Below are 15,447 nucleotides of genomic sequence, written 5' to 3'. Positions count from 1 at the left end.
ACGCTGTCGGCTGCTGGCACTGCGTTTCCTTTTGCGCCTAGTGCAAGGGGAGGAATCTCCCGCACGAACGCTTGCATACTACTTTCTGGGTACTCACCTTCGCCATTTGATGCCTAATGCGCAACTTAACAGGGGGCCACAGTCAATAACACTTCCTGCGTTTTATGCAACAACTGTTGCATTTTTTCGCCATGTCAAGTCGAGCTGTCCTGGCATAGATGTTTTGAACAACCACATAGTTGAGACAACTGCTGCTTTGTTGCTTCCGTTGGTCCCGCCAGCCCGCCGTGCTCGCTCTAGACGGGTGTCTTGGAGCTCCTTAACGGCTTCTTTTCTGCCGGGACACCTTCGGGACTTCATGTGGCGCCTGGGATGGGGTGTACTTCCCACTCTCGACCGCCTCGAAAGGTGGAGAATAGTCCAGTCAGCAACATGTCCGAACTGCCCCCTTCGGGAAACAAATCAGCATTTTCTGAGGCATTGTATCATTGCTCGCGTTTTTTGGAGAGCCGTACATGCTGGATTTCACTGCCTCAGAGTAAATCGCTTCGTTTCTTCTGGGCGTTGTTCGCGAGGCCGCTTCGCTTGTCTTCTCATTGTTGCCGGCGCTTTCTGCCTCTGGCGCAACCGCTGCGAGGCGGTTGCAGCGGGCCGCCGCCGCCGCGCGCTCTACCCGATCCTAGAACGATTGTACTCGGAGCTGCTGTCTGTTTTGTCGGAGGAGCTCTTCTTCCTCGGTGAAGAGGAATTTCTTCAGCACTGGTCTTGCCCTTTTGTGTCGGTCTATGACGGACGAGTGAAACTTGTCTTTCGACCGGCCTGGTATTGGTAGGCTGATCTGTCGATGTGCCGGCAGAAATGGCATGCCAACATGTAAATATGCAAAATGTACATATTTATGTTTTATTTGTCTCTTGTTTACCTTGAAGTATTTTGTGGTTGTGTTTGAGTGAACCATCGAATGTACATGTTTTTTCAACGTCATCTCATATCCATGTTCATGTAAATGACGTCTGTCTTGTCATCATCGTTAGAGTATGTCTAAGACGGAAATGTTCTGTTGAGTGTTATTGACGTTTGTGGCAATAAATTTTTTCTAAACAGCTCTCCCATTGTAGAGTACCGAGTACTCTAAATCGTTAACCACTCCTTCTAAACACATATTGCGTTACTTTGCGTGAGTTAAGCTTGTCAGGCTCCGTTTACGGGACGGCTCAGTGCGCTCCTATAGTTGAGTACAAAGTACTCGAAATCGTTAAACATTTTTTCTAAACATATAGCGTGACTATCATGCCATTAGCGCCATATAGTTAGTGATAACCAGAAAACATGAGTGCTACCCAGCTTTTTGTACCACTGTTGGAAAATAATGGGCTGAGATAGCTCGCCGTTGGTAAGCTTAAGAACGTAGCTTGTCTAACCGAGTCGTTTCGCGCTACACACCGCGAAGTGAATTTCGACTGCCGGCGAGTAAACCTTTCTGCTAGTTTTCTTTCTTTCCCTTCCCATCTGTTAGTGCATGTTTTGCCACGTAATATCCGTGACAAAATCGCGCCAGTGAAGCCGTAGTAAACCCTGTCGTAATACAGTACCTGCTAAACGATGTTTGCAGTATAATGAAGGTCGATCAGCTACCCACAATTTTGAGCATGAGATATATCCGTTTATGGCTGACGTAAGGGCCACCTTCAGTATACCTACAGTGTTTTTTTTTGTTGCAGTGATCCAGGATACCCGACTCCCACAGTCAGTATAGAGTTGCCTGTCCTGCTCAAAAGGAGTTTTGCGCATGCGAGGACCAGATGGTGTAAGTTGCTTATCCGTCATTTCGGGTTTACAGTAATAGTTAATTCGATTTACTCCACAATTGATAGTAATTCGCCTTTTTAAAGGCTTGAAGTGAACATTCTAAAGCAGAAGGATGCTTTTCTATCTGGATAGGTCCAGGAAGCATCTTCATTATTATTTTCTTTCATGCGTCTAGTGAACATGCTTGCTGGGCGTACCTAGCCAGACCGAAAAAAATTGATTCTTCCATATGATAGTACTCACTCTAAACTTATGAAAGGGAGGAATCTCCATCAATTCTGCACAAATCGCAGTTATCAAATCGTGTGAGTGCCAAATAAAGGACAGCCTATTCCAATGGACTATACGCTTTAAATCGTACAGTTTTTCCAACTTCTGTCATTACAGGTGTGTGTAAAACATTGCTGCAAAAAATAAAAAATAAAGAAGAAAAGCTGATGAACAGTAAAAATTAAAAAGACAGTTTCACTTGATTCCATATATATGTTCAAAAGTTATCGCATAAACCGAAGAAAGTGACCAGAAGGCCCATTGTTAACCTCGTGTTTTCTGCATTCCGCGAACAAATTTAAAGGCTGTTTAACGTTTTGAATATTAGAAAACAAATACATTGCACTATCAACCATGAAACAAAGATGTGAGAGAGTGTGCAGTGGGGAAACTGAGGAATATTTTATTGATAGGGCTAAGCAACATCCGACCAATTAAAAAAAGGGTGTGAAAGCCAGCAGCCTACCATAGTAAACAATGCATATGTACACCCAAGTTCGGAGACCTTAGATTTTTGACGTGTGTAAAATCCAAAAAAAGAAGGAATTATGCACGGTTATTGTATCAATAAAGCTAGAGATTAATGTTTGAACACGACATTACTTATATGCTCTACTCAGGAACGTTGTATTCTCAATAAACACCTCACGGTATAGAAAAACGCATATCTGCAATATGATTATTGTTGGCGTACTTGGTGATAGTGGTGCATTTTTAACAAATATTCGTTTGAAAGTTCAGCGCTAGTCTTGTTTCCCGCTCGTTCATTAAAATCGTTTATTTTTGCACGGCCTCAAATTCTTCGTACGTGATAGTGAAACAATACTCGGCGGGCTAATTTCGAATATGTCAGTTTGTATGACATTCTCTAATTTCATTACTGCGACCGTTTCGATCCGATCATAGAGGTTTTACTAGCATGCTGGGCCAATAGCGTTAATAAGATGCCCAAATGATCAAGGTGGCTGAGTCAGCAGCAATGCCACTACAGCCCTCTCTGAAAAAGGTGGTTTCAAGGAAACCTTCATGAGGGGAGAACTTGCAAAAAAGAACAAAGATCTGTGCTTTGTAGGTTGTCTACTGGATCTGTTTTCAAAGATTGATTACACACTGACCAACTGCCAGACCATTTTCACGAGAAACATTGAAATTAGGCTTGAAATTAACAAAGTCTAATGTCGAGGACTAGGTGAAGGGAGCAGGATTAGACTGCTTGCAGCGGGGACGTGAGCTCACTTGATCAAACTTGACAGAAAACTTCGCTTATGAAAGATTGGCTCTCATCTGTAAGATCCACCTCCTTTTGGCCTGCAGGATACACCTAGCTTTCCATCAAAGTATTTTATTTCTTTTAGAAATACACTTGTTCAAATATATTCTAGAAATGAGGGAGCCAAAATAGTGCGGGTGGGCGATGTGATGAAATATGCAGTGTCCGCATCGGACACCCATGTCACGTTTACGTTTGCTCAATCATGGTGGAGGGTTTCGTAATAAAACTCCACCGCTACACTCACCACAAACTGTCGAGTTTACATTGCTAATCAGTCTGTTTCGACACAGCTGGTACGGGCGCCGGCAAATGAACCGTTCTTTACTCTGTTGAAAGAAACAGTTTACTCTGTTCAGTGAATTCTTTTTCAATGGTTGCTTCTACATTCTCGCATAATTTAGCAGGCAGACACTTTCACAATGGGAACGTTCCTGCTTGCGTAACGTGGCTACTACCTCTAATTTGCATACCCTGGGGCGCACAAAGTTCGCCTATGTATTTTGCTGACAATTTCTATTTATACATGTCTGTTTTTTGTTTCTTGTGATGAAGCCTTTGTCTCACCCCATGATCCGTGAGCAAACAATTGGGGTGCGAACAAAGCGCCCGACTTCCACCACAGCGTGGGTGCTCGCAATTGAATGAGCGACTTGCAGAGTCCAAAAAAGAAAAGACTCCACCTCTAATTCATTCTGTCATTTTTTTAGATACGAAGCAGCTATTTGAGTAGTCTGTGTAACGCTGTCCCTCCTTACACCCTCACGGCGCGTGCTCGCATCTCGTGCCGGCCCAGGAAGACCTCCGCAAAACTGTCGCTTCCACCCCACCCCCCCTTTCGCCTCGCAAGGCCAACGAATGCAGCGTCTCCTAGTAAAAAATTGACTGCTCACACTGCACAACATTTCACTAGCCACCTACCCACTGTATGTAGGCGCTGGATGACGAAAGAAATTTTTATCGCTGTAATATGCTGGTACTGGTACATCTGCAGAACAAGTTCACCAGATAATTCAGTCTAGAGCGTTCTTAGTTGGCTTTCGCTTGATTAACACCAGCGTCAACACCGCCGCGAGTGTACGCGTTAGCGCCCGCTACTTCGCATCTACGCATGGTTGCCTTAAACGGGAGATGGTTCAAGTTTTTCTTGTTTTCTCGGCAATAAGGAAGTGAATAAACACTTCCATCATGTGCTCTAATAGCCAGGCTAAAGTAAGACAAGAACAGATCAAGCCAAGTGTGAGGATTTCATGTCACACTTGCCTTTCATTGTGGCAGCAATCGGCAAGACACTAATGCGAATAGTGGTTTCACTGTGAGAGGTTTCTTATTCGAAAACTTGGCGTATTCGTACTAAAACAGTAAACCACAAGAGCAGTTTGAACATTAGGCAGTGGCATCGTATAGAAGCGCAAGAAGACTGAATATCATGAGCCTGAATACACTGAGGATTCGGCTGATACAAGCACCACGTTTCTACCGATGATGTAACTATAGAAGCATTCGAGTTATTCAACATGTTTTAGGAGTTGGACCATGGTGAAACCTGAACGCATCAGGTGCTGCGCTAGACAAGAGCTGTGGCGAATGCAGTGTGGTGTGCTGAACAGGTTTAGAAGACAGCCCCCTCCCCCCACCCTTTTATTTATTAAACGTTTGGAATTTGTGGTATACATATGCGCACGTGCAAAAGACACCTGCAAACGTATTAAAGGATGGTGGAGCTCCACACGGGAATAAAATTTTGGACCATAAAAGTAATGCTGATGGGGGTCATGTTGGATGGAAACGAATTTCGTCACGTCGCACCATACACCAGTTATAATAGTATCATCACAAATATTAATAATATTATTAATAATCATAATAATATTAACGATTATATGTGTAAGCTAGTGAGAACTTTGAAACAGCTTGCTCATCAGTGGCTAACATCGACTGCTGTGGCCATATGCTGGCATAACAACGGCTTCTAGCGGCTGTAGCAGTCAAGGTACTTTTGTATCAGTAGCAAGTTTGCTGTGTTCGTCCGGGTCTATTTATGTTAACGCATACAGACCGGACCACAACTCTTATTGCTTCATTCTTAAAATGCTGAATCAAATGGTAATGCCAAGCAAGTTCTATCACGGCTTAGGGACCTCTTTTTACAGAGCAGTCACCTGTAAAACTATTGCTTTCACTCCTGACGCTTCGGTTATTTTTTAAGCGCCTTCTTTACTTAGCTTTTTAATGCGAAGCCTTTTTGCGTACTTCAAGCAGTTTTGGCGACTATCTATCTATATATCTATCTAGCCGCCTCCATCTGGGTGCTTTTATGATCATCCCCTTGATTTGGTGTACACCGAAACTAGTACGGGAGTGTAAGATGATTTGACGAATACCACGTGCCAGTCGTGACATGAATAATGTCACAATCTTGTGGCACACTTCATCCAACACTCTCAAAAAAGAAACAGTGGAACATACCAGGGGGCGCGTATGTGCCACTGCTATGCGGCTATGTGCCACAAGTGATAGACATTTCACACGAACCCAGGAACGGCAAGAACACACATGCGTAACTTTAACGCTTGGGCGTTAAGACAAAAATTGCAAAGGCAGCGTCAACCACACGAATGCAAAGAATAAATGTCAGTGTCCCAGCAGGAATGAAACCCCAGCATTCGACGTAGCAATCGATCATTCTTCCACAGAGCCACGCCAGGTCTCTGATATACTTTGCAATCACACCCTCATGGTCGTGAAATGTCAGTTCTTGTTGCGGTGCTGGCCTACAAATTTTATGAACATACATATGTACTCCTATGATATAGTAGTCATGTCGGGTTAATGCCTGTTGTAGTTAGGCTCCATTCGCTGAGGTTTACTGCATGATGTGGCAGTGTTCAGAGATACCATCCTCGTGAGCCCTAGCGCATACAGCTGCGCTTCATATCAGCTTACCGCTTGTAATGTTCGTTTTTTTCATGTTGCTGTTGACATAGTTACGCAACTTCAAGCAACTGCTAATATAAATCATGTGCGGCTGTTTAGTGTATATGTGTGCGGGGATTCGTACATATATTGGGCGTCACTTAACAACATCTCACGCATCAAGAAATTAAGACACATTCACCTCGCATCTGTATGCTTCGCACAACATCGATTCAGAAGGTACGTGGGATCTGCCGAATTTTTCACCTTTCTTTCATCGGCTCCTCCCCTAGTTTAGGGTAGCGAATACAGGTATATTGCGCGTTAACATCTTTGTCTTTCTTTCTTGCTCTTTCACAAATAGGCTCTCCCTCTCTCGAAATAGATCCGGCCGTGATTTTTCTTATAACTAAACTTCCAATGGTGATGATGGACCACGTTTGGGGACAAAACAGGTTATTTCCATAGACGGATATGTATGTATATCAGTCTATAAGAGCTGCTTAGCTCACCCCACCTCCTAGCTATGGCTACGGCGTCTTTCACAATTCACGCAATACTCGTCGGTGGTGACGGCGCTTTTCAAAGGTCACTAGGTCCATTCGTTGCGAGGCGCACACATCGTGTTCGTGCTGTTGTAAAACATTAGTAATTTCGATTGTATATAGTATGAATGTGTGTCTTGCTCTTAGGGGAAGAAGCGTGGAAATCGAAGCAGCGCCAGTAAGCTCAGAAGCGCGAATTGTCTGGATTACGACGCGCCGCCACAGCCACTGCAGGTGCTTCGCTTGTTTCCATCTTCACAGTAGCGGATGGGTTCTAGGTTTTTAAATTATTCATCTAGTTCTAGAGCCAATATTTATTTACTCGACCGTTCTCCGGCACCTATGCACGTAATAAAAGAAAAAGCAAAGAACGCAGCAGTCTGCCCACACTTGACTGGCACTCTCTCTACATGTGGTCCTGTATAAAGTAGAAAAGAAATAAAAAAGGCATGGTAACAGAGGCGGCGAAGACAGTGAGTCATAAAGACCTCACATCCGGCTCGCAGACACAAGCACATGTGGTTCTGAAAGCACACAACAGAAATAGCCCGCCGTTGGATACGCGCAATGCATAACCTATAGAGGGTCGCTTTTGGAAAGCCGCCGATCTACGTCTGAGCCGTGAAGACATGGGTAAGTTTGCCTTTGGAAGTCGTAAGACGAGAAGACAAAAGAAAGGACTCGTGCGCTATGCGACCCCAAGGAATCTGCCATTGTGTCCACAGAAACGATGTTCTTGTGCCGTTATTGTGATTTTTTTCTCTTTTTTCGTTTGCACGTATAACGCGTTTGAACATGGTTAAGTATATAGCTAGATATAGGACACAAGGCGAACGTTTTTGCGGCTTGTAGCGGAAATGTGTGGCAGTTCAGCAAATGTTTATACTTAGATTGGGCATATTCCTAAGAAAAATGAACACATAACAGATACTCAAAAAGCTGAGATACCCAGGAGGTACGTGGTTAAGTTAAGTTAGTGTCTGTACTATACTTTATTGTTTCCCAAAATAATTTATGATGGGCCATTCAAATTTATTATATATATATTTTACGTGATGCACGGCAGACTAGATGCCAGAAGGTATACACAAAAAATGGGTGATTGTCCTAATTGCATTGTAAAAAGTGAAAACTCATTGCACAATGTTATTACCACTAAGACATCAACCACAGTATGAGCAAGCGAGCACAACCAATTTTTAGGTGCGACCCAAAAAATCTGCTTATCCATAATGACTAGTACTGTCATCATATAACGAACAAGATCAGAGCTTACTAAGGAGAACTGCATGCAAACAACCTGGTTCCTTAACATACTTTTCGTTGCCACTGAAACGCTCAGAAGTTATAAACATTGGTCAGTAAATAGCTTCACATTGTCAAGGATTATGAGGTTATTTCGACGCATATTTTTAAACGTGACTGAAATCGCAAAGCTATAGCATCAATAGTACGACTGCCCTGCCCACGAAAGCGAACGATACTTTCACGTTTTTTTGAATTGAATTGAATTGAAGTTTATTTCGTTCTGATACAGAAAGAGGAGTAAGAGCTAAAAACCGTATTGCCTGTCAGAGACTCCTACTCCCATGCGCATTCGGCATGCGTGTACATGTTTGCATGCGATGCAAGTATACAAAGAATAGAGCAACCAGAAAAATCAAAGCATGCATGTACATAATTGTCACTGCAAATAAAGCATTACAGATAGTCAAATGAAACCGATCAATAAAACCATTGATCAATGAAACCGAGCCGCATAGCGTGGCTCCATTATTATGAGGTCGAAGTGGTAAGGCAGTTGTTAGTTTGACTTTTTTTATAGCGAAACTATTGTGAGACCACAACAAAGGTCGTTTTCGACGCCCTAGTTCACCGCAGCCATCAGTGTTCATAACCACTGCCTCGCAAAATAACATAAAACAAATAATTCGAGAATATGAAGGGCAAATAGGTAATAGAGTCCGTGTCCCCAGAGTGCTAGGCCAGCATGCTACCACACAGCCACACTTGTCCTCCGTTGCGAATGAACTCTAGGCCGAATTCACGTCAGAAACTGAATCGCATTCATATAAGTAATAAAGCGCTCATGTACAACAAAAAAACAAACAAGTTTCCCGCAATGCGAGTTGCATAAGGAGTGCGTCCTATAATGCACCAACCCATTACAAAAGAATAAGGCATAATTCTTCTACGTTTGCAGCCGCTGCATAAAAAAGTCGCTGAATAATTCTTGCAAGTGGGTAGCGGCTAGCCCGCCTCCCCGGAGAATGACAAATAGTGGCATAGTAAATGCACCCCCGCTACACACAAAAAAAATATGTTGGCTTACAGTGTAGAGGGCACCTTGCAAGTTTGCGTGTAGCAGTTCGCCAAAAAGTGTCAAAAAGGCTTTAGAATGATCGCTCTCCAAGTTGTCGCTGTTATTGACTCGACTGCGCTCTCAGCCTAGGCTTCGCTTTTTTTCTTTGTGTGTAGATGTAGGTTTTAATGCAAGTTTAGGTTAGTATTTTCCTGCCATATCCTTCCTGACGAGCGGGTGTTATGTTTAATAAAGCGAATGTGGTTTGGTATGAATAGGTAAAGGCGGCCTTACTTATTTTACCGGAGATCTGTTCGCGCATTTTCACATCCATGTTCCTGTGTGCGCCGTTGTACTACTTAACTTGAGCTGCTTTTGCGTCACGCCACCGAAGCGGATCTGATTGTTCACGTTGTTACATTTGACTCAGTGGTTCGTCCGGGAAGACGCCATTGTGCGTAAGCTAGTCTGCTAGGGTGCTTTCAACCCCGTCGGCGCCCAGTCAGCAAGACTCTGTCCTGTAGGGGCTCCAGGCAGTTCTCTGTGGTCGTGTCTCAACGAAAACTTCACGAGACAACTCTTTTGTTGAACGGGCTCGAACAGCGTGGGACGGCGCCACTGTTGCTGTTCTCATGAAGTCAATCTCTCGACTCGGCTATTGTCATCAGCGCGAGGCCATCACGAAACTCCGACACTTCGGAAGCATGGGAAGGCGTCGAAGAAGCCGTTCTCAGAGATAGCCGAGCGTTCGGACTGCCATGTTCCAGACAGTTCTGGAAGCCTGTAGCTGAAAACAGCCATGGACCGCTGCTGACGTTCACGTCAGTGGCCAACTCCCCGGAGGAGCATAACTTTCCCACGCCGCACTCTACCTCCTCGCCCTGCGGTGCATTCAACGCGTTGGCCGGGTGCGTCATTGTGTGGTGTGCTCGTGACGACCATTGGACATTCTCCACCTACGTTCTTTTTCTCACGAGTGGCCCAACTTCTGCACGCTTTCTGGTGGGTGGACCACTGAGACATCACGTCACCTGATTTGCGGCAACCGTGGTCACCGCCTTCTTCAAACTGCCGTGTAAGGAATCAACGGGGTATAGAAGTCGAAGCATTTTGTAAATAAGAGCTGAATCTCCGTTGTACGTAGAGCTGAATCATAGACTAAACCTCTGTATATAGTGTAATCTTTTGAATCTCTGTACAGTTCCAACTTTTCAAATATCCCGTAAATGAATCTTCGCTTTATTTTTCTTACAAACGCGTCTCCTCACTGCCGACGATCGGCTATGTGAACGATGGCAGGGAGCCATCGACACAACTGACATGAACATTCAACGTTTAATCAGGCATGTAACACTCTCGTCTTAGTAGATTAGCTGGTGATCTGAACGATATGCTGTTCGGTCATACGCTGGAGACAATGAAGAACACTCACCATATATGAAAGCTAGGGTGGCTCAACGTGTTGCTCAGGTGCATGTGTATTGAAAGTGCAGTGGATGAAGTTCGGCCCTCCCTTCTTTTATGCTTCGGTAATCCCCTTCTCAATGGCGGTGGTTGTGTTACCTAGAAGGAAAAAATAGCGTGAATAATGCCTTCAACACAGAAATCGAAAAACAAACGTGGTGGATTCCTTCGTGATGGAATTTTGTTTAAAACGACAATGGAACTTTTTCTTAAAGAAGAAGTTGAATGTTTTCTGTATGAGAGCTTGCCCAACCTTGTCCCTTACAGTTTGACACCTATAGTGAACGCACTGTGAAGAGGGTTCATCTCAAAGTGAGGAAGACGCTGTGAGCGATTGTAAGGAAAATGATAGGTGTAACCTTAAGAGACAAGAAGAGAGTGGAGTGGGTCAGGGAATGAACCAGGGTTAAGGATATCATAATTCAAATCAAAAGGAATAGACATGAGCCGGACACGTAGTGCGTAGGCAGGATGACCGTTGGTCAATAAAGGTAGCATAGTGGATTTCCAGAGAAGTCAACACGTAGTGCGTAGGCAGGATGACCGTTGGTCAATAAAGGTAGCTAGCTGGATTTTCAGAGAAGTCAAGTGCGTGAAGGGCAAACAAATTTAGGCGGACAGTTGAGGTTAGGAAGTTTGCGGGTATTAAGTGACAGTAGCAAGCACAGGACCGCGTTGACTGGCGGAATCTTGAATAGGCCTTTGTCTTGCGGATGACGTAGTCAGGCTGACGATGATCATGATGGGAACGCGTACATGTTGATACTTAGTGGTATATTTTTAATACGACCGCTCACGTCGATGATCAATCATTACATAAACCTTAGTGGTCATGGATGCTTGGGATAGCTGTAGTAGTTAACGGTGAAACCAGAACCGGAGAAAACAGTGTGGCAGCCTGGAGAGTTGGCACTGAATGGACGCCGAACTTTATCTCAGGTCTTCTACTGGTGGCATGAGAGGGTAATGAACGCCACTGCCCGACTAGAGAGAAACGCATCGCTCTTCGGGTCGATATGTCGTTGGCCGGCCGCTATTTTGCGTGAGGCGAGCGTAAGTGATGAACGCACGTAGTTAATGTGAGGCCCTACAGGGCTAATTTTGATATGGATGGTTGCCAGGAGTGAGGCCGATGATAGATGTAATATTCCCTTCGAACGTTGTGTTGATGCACTGAAAAAAAAAAACTGCACTTCTCCTGTTGGAAATGCACTGAAATTACCAGGCGCGTAGGAACTACACGTTGAAGAACTAACCGTGGATGTCACAGTCATAATTCATTACATCACTTTACGAAGAGGACCACGAATGCACAGCGTCAGATGTAAGAGGAGCGTTTGTAATGCTTTCAGCGTATGTGGCCATGAAGCAGTGAGTAGCGTTCCCAGCCAGCGTTGCCGAGGACTGACAGGTTGTGAGCTCGACTACCGTTGAAGGAACTTCGCTTTCTCACAGTGCGTAGTATTTTAACATTTTTTTCTATGACAAGAATACAGCAATCAATTACTGGCAAACCCTGATATACAACATTGTAATCGGAAAGATAATAAATTGGTACTTAGAAAATTTTCTGAATGTCTTTATATACTGATAAACCAAAAACTTGCACAATATCACTTGAACCTTGCTGGCTGTAACACCATGCAATCTGTATGTGGCAGGGATGGGCATAAATGCCCAAAAAAGAAATCCAGAGTGTAGACATCAATATGTACACACTCTAACTCTTATAAAACAGTACTGGGGCACCTTCAGCTGTGATTTAACAGGATATTTCCTTGATCATTTTGCAAAAGACAAAAGAAAATGTGTTCTACGATACGAAACAATGTACACAGATAACATAAAATGAATAAAAGCATACTTGTTTAATTTCGGAAATATAGAAGCTCCTCAAAGACAATCATTAGGCACAATATATTATCGGTAAGAATGTTTATTTCCACTAAACCTTGAAAGGAACTCGAATCGCTGAAGAAGACCAATGAATAAAGTAAGAGTGTAAGAGTACATTTATTCTAGGCGTATAATCTGTAAATCTTAGACACGCACGGCGTACACAATTGTGTACAACAACTTCAAAGGTGTGTAACACTCTGCATGTTTCTTAAGTTGGCCTGAATCTCGTTGTGCACATACCAGGGGGCTTACTGAGTGAATAATTATCAATATTTCTTTTAAATTCACTGTATAATGGTGCAGATGACAATTTTGCTTGAGACACTACCATGTTCGACGATCATTCGACACTCCACGTTCCAGCACGAGCGTGAAAAGTATCTCTTTTCTGCGCTGGCAATGAACACAACCACAAAAGAAACTCTTGATATACTTCGGGCAAATAGTTTTTTTTCTGTTTATTCAAACACAGAACCTAACTGATGGCATAGAAAGATAATTTGTTATACACTTATTATTCAAATACTGAAAACTATACAGAACAAAATATTCCTTCTTTTTTTTCTTGGATTGTACAACTGAGTTCCTTAGAATTATGTGACGCGAATTTCGCGACTGAAGGGCATATAGTTGTTGTGTTAAATATAGCTTAGCAACAGCAGTCTTTCTATGATCTGACATTTAAAGACCACTTATTTGCCCTCAAAGCAAGACTGTGAAATTACTAGCTACCAGAAAAAAAATTGGCCTCGTATCTTCATGCAATCTGCAAAGTCGTCGAAAGACGATAGACTTACGTGTGGAGAGAGTGAACGAAATATTTGATGTTCTGCACAAAAAAAAAATGGTGAATGGTATTCCGGAGGCGCTGCGTTAGAGTGCGTCGAGCGTGCAGCGGAGGCGAAGAAACCCATCAAGCCACGTCAAACGTGAGACACGAGAGCCATCTGGCAGTTTCTTTTTTTTTTTGGAAAACAAAGCGGGTGTATCTGAGATGGGTGTGCGCGCCCGCCTTAGAGGTGATAAGGTGCAGAACGCAAGGCGACAAGTAGGTGCCACCCCCGTCTCGTCTCAGCAAAGCGTGGGAAACACTAGTCTTTTCGTGCAAGGGTTGCATGGTCAGCGCAGCGTGATAAGCGCTACGGTCCTTAAAATTACTTATGTATGCCTTTTCTACCAAAAAGGTGCACATTCAAGATATTTACGTGTTGTTATGGTGCCCCAGACTGGCGCAATATTTCCTTTTTAATTGACAATTGCAGAAGTATGAGCTATGATTTGGGAGCAACATTGGTGGGCGCTGGGAATGGGGCCAGCAGTTTCAAGTACCCGACGCCGTTAGGAGTGGACAAACAGACAGACAGACAGACAGACAGACAGACAGACCGAAACTTTTGCGTCGAAAGTCTCCGAGAAAGACTATCGTCTTTAAAAAAGAAACGTACGGTAGCTCCACTAGTGCGAAACCTCAGGAAAAGCGTCACGTGGGCACCCAGCTGTTCCCGCTCGTAGTTCCCATTGCTCTGTTCGCCGAGGCGTCGATGACGCGAACGATTGAGGTAAGCAGGCAGAGTTTCCCCGTCACTGGTAACATCTTCTTAGGCAGATTCATGAAGTCGATGTGTGACGTCTGCGCTACGTTTTGGTGCGCTTCATGGACCTGCTGCTTATTACCTCAGTTCAGAAACGCCTCGTGTGGGTGAAGTTCCGTTCGGGTTTTTCCCCATCACATGTACTCGCGCAGGAATGCTGCACCAAACGGCGCAGTGGCGATGGAGAGGTGGCTCAGGAAGAGGAGTATTGACGGACTCGGCGAGGTAGTGGCGCCTTCACTTGCGGCTGAAACGGGTTAACTCTTTTAAGTTGGTTACTGCAATTACTCCTGCAATATTTGGGGTAATTGTAGTACTTTATATCTCGATTCGTTTAGACCCGTGTAAGCATCGCTAGTTTTGTTATGGTCCGTATTCAGCGCGTTATTTTTAGCGTGACCACATAAATCACATGAAATGAATGCTCGGCAAGCTGAACACCTTAAATAGCTCCACGCTTAAAAAATTGGGGTGCTGCATGTGCCTTGAAGGACTGCGTCTGTCGTCAGCTCTCTCTCTCTTTGGTATATGTGACGCTAGCGAAAGGGCCGTGAGCGCATCATGAGCGCGGCATGTAGACATGTTGTTACATGACATGCATGTTATGATTTTCATGTAAAGGTCTGTTGCTCCTGTTCATCAAGCAATCATGTCATACCACACCAGTTTTTAAACGTGTCATGTGAACGAAACCACTGCAAGAGCGGCAGGACAATGAAATGAAAACATTACATCTATAACATGCATGTCATGGTTTTTGTTAAGACTAATCAAATATCCTCTCCATGGAGTCATGTTATGCCTTACCAAGTATGGTATCGATACATTAATCGAAACGGCCAGGGGATATAAAGGTCATCGGTGGCTAAATAGATAGATAGATAGATAGATAGATAGATAGATAGATAGATAGATAGATAGATAGATAGATAGATAGATAGATAGATAGATAGATAGATAGATAGATAGATAGATAGATACGCTCAAAGTCGCCAAAGTTCGCTAAGATATGATTTCCATTAAAAAAAACCGACTGCTCCTGCTGCACAAGTATTCCCTGCTCCCATACTCCCCCTTATATATAGGCACTGGGTCTTGACCTTCAATGTAGTGGTGGTGGAATGTTTCTCCTGTGCGTTGTCGAACAAGAAGAATTCACAGCGTGTGCGTTAAATAAAAGCATACTGTGGGTCTTTGGGTCTCAGTGTCCAATCGGAGTCTTCAGTCTGTTACTTCCCATTAGCAGTGATTGACATGTTCCAGTAGAAAACACCGGTGCATCGTTGCGTGCTTTGCACCTCTGGAGGTTTTTTTCTCCTGCGCAATGCCACAATAAGCGCCAGCGCAAACGTCGTCGCCAGTGCAAGCATTAGCGCCCAC

At 43.9% G+C, this 15,447-nt stretch overlaps 1 long non-coding RNA gene across 1 annotated transcript in view; it reads right to left on the bottom strand.

Moving 5' to 3' along the window:
• The window catches only part of LOC142766955 (uncharacterized), a 303,349-nt gene extending 289,945 nt beyond the window's left edge, over positions 1–13,404 (bottom strand). Inside the window, exons 1-2 of the long non-coding RNA XR_012884682.1 lie at positions 13,273–13,404; positions 10,545–10,675 (exon numbers count right to left, since the gene is read on the bottom strand). This is a non-coding gene — a long non-coding RNA (uncharacterized LOC142766955). The remainder of the gene's footprint in view (positions 1–10,544; positions 10,676–13,272) is intronic.
• Between the last annotated feature and the right edge of the window lie 2,043 nt (positions 13,405–15,447).

The sequence above is a fragment of the Rhipicephalus microplus genome, chromosome 7, assembly GCF_043290135.1.
Source record: "Rhipicephalus microplus isolate Deutch F79 chromosome 7, USDA_Rmic, whole genome shotgun sequence".
Classification (NCBI taxonomy): domain Eukaryota; kingdom Metazoa; phylum Arthropoda; class Arachnida; order Ixodida; family Ixodidae; genus Rhipicephalus; species Rhipicephalus microplus.
This window is presented reverse-complemented; position numbering and strand designations above follow the sequence as displayed.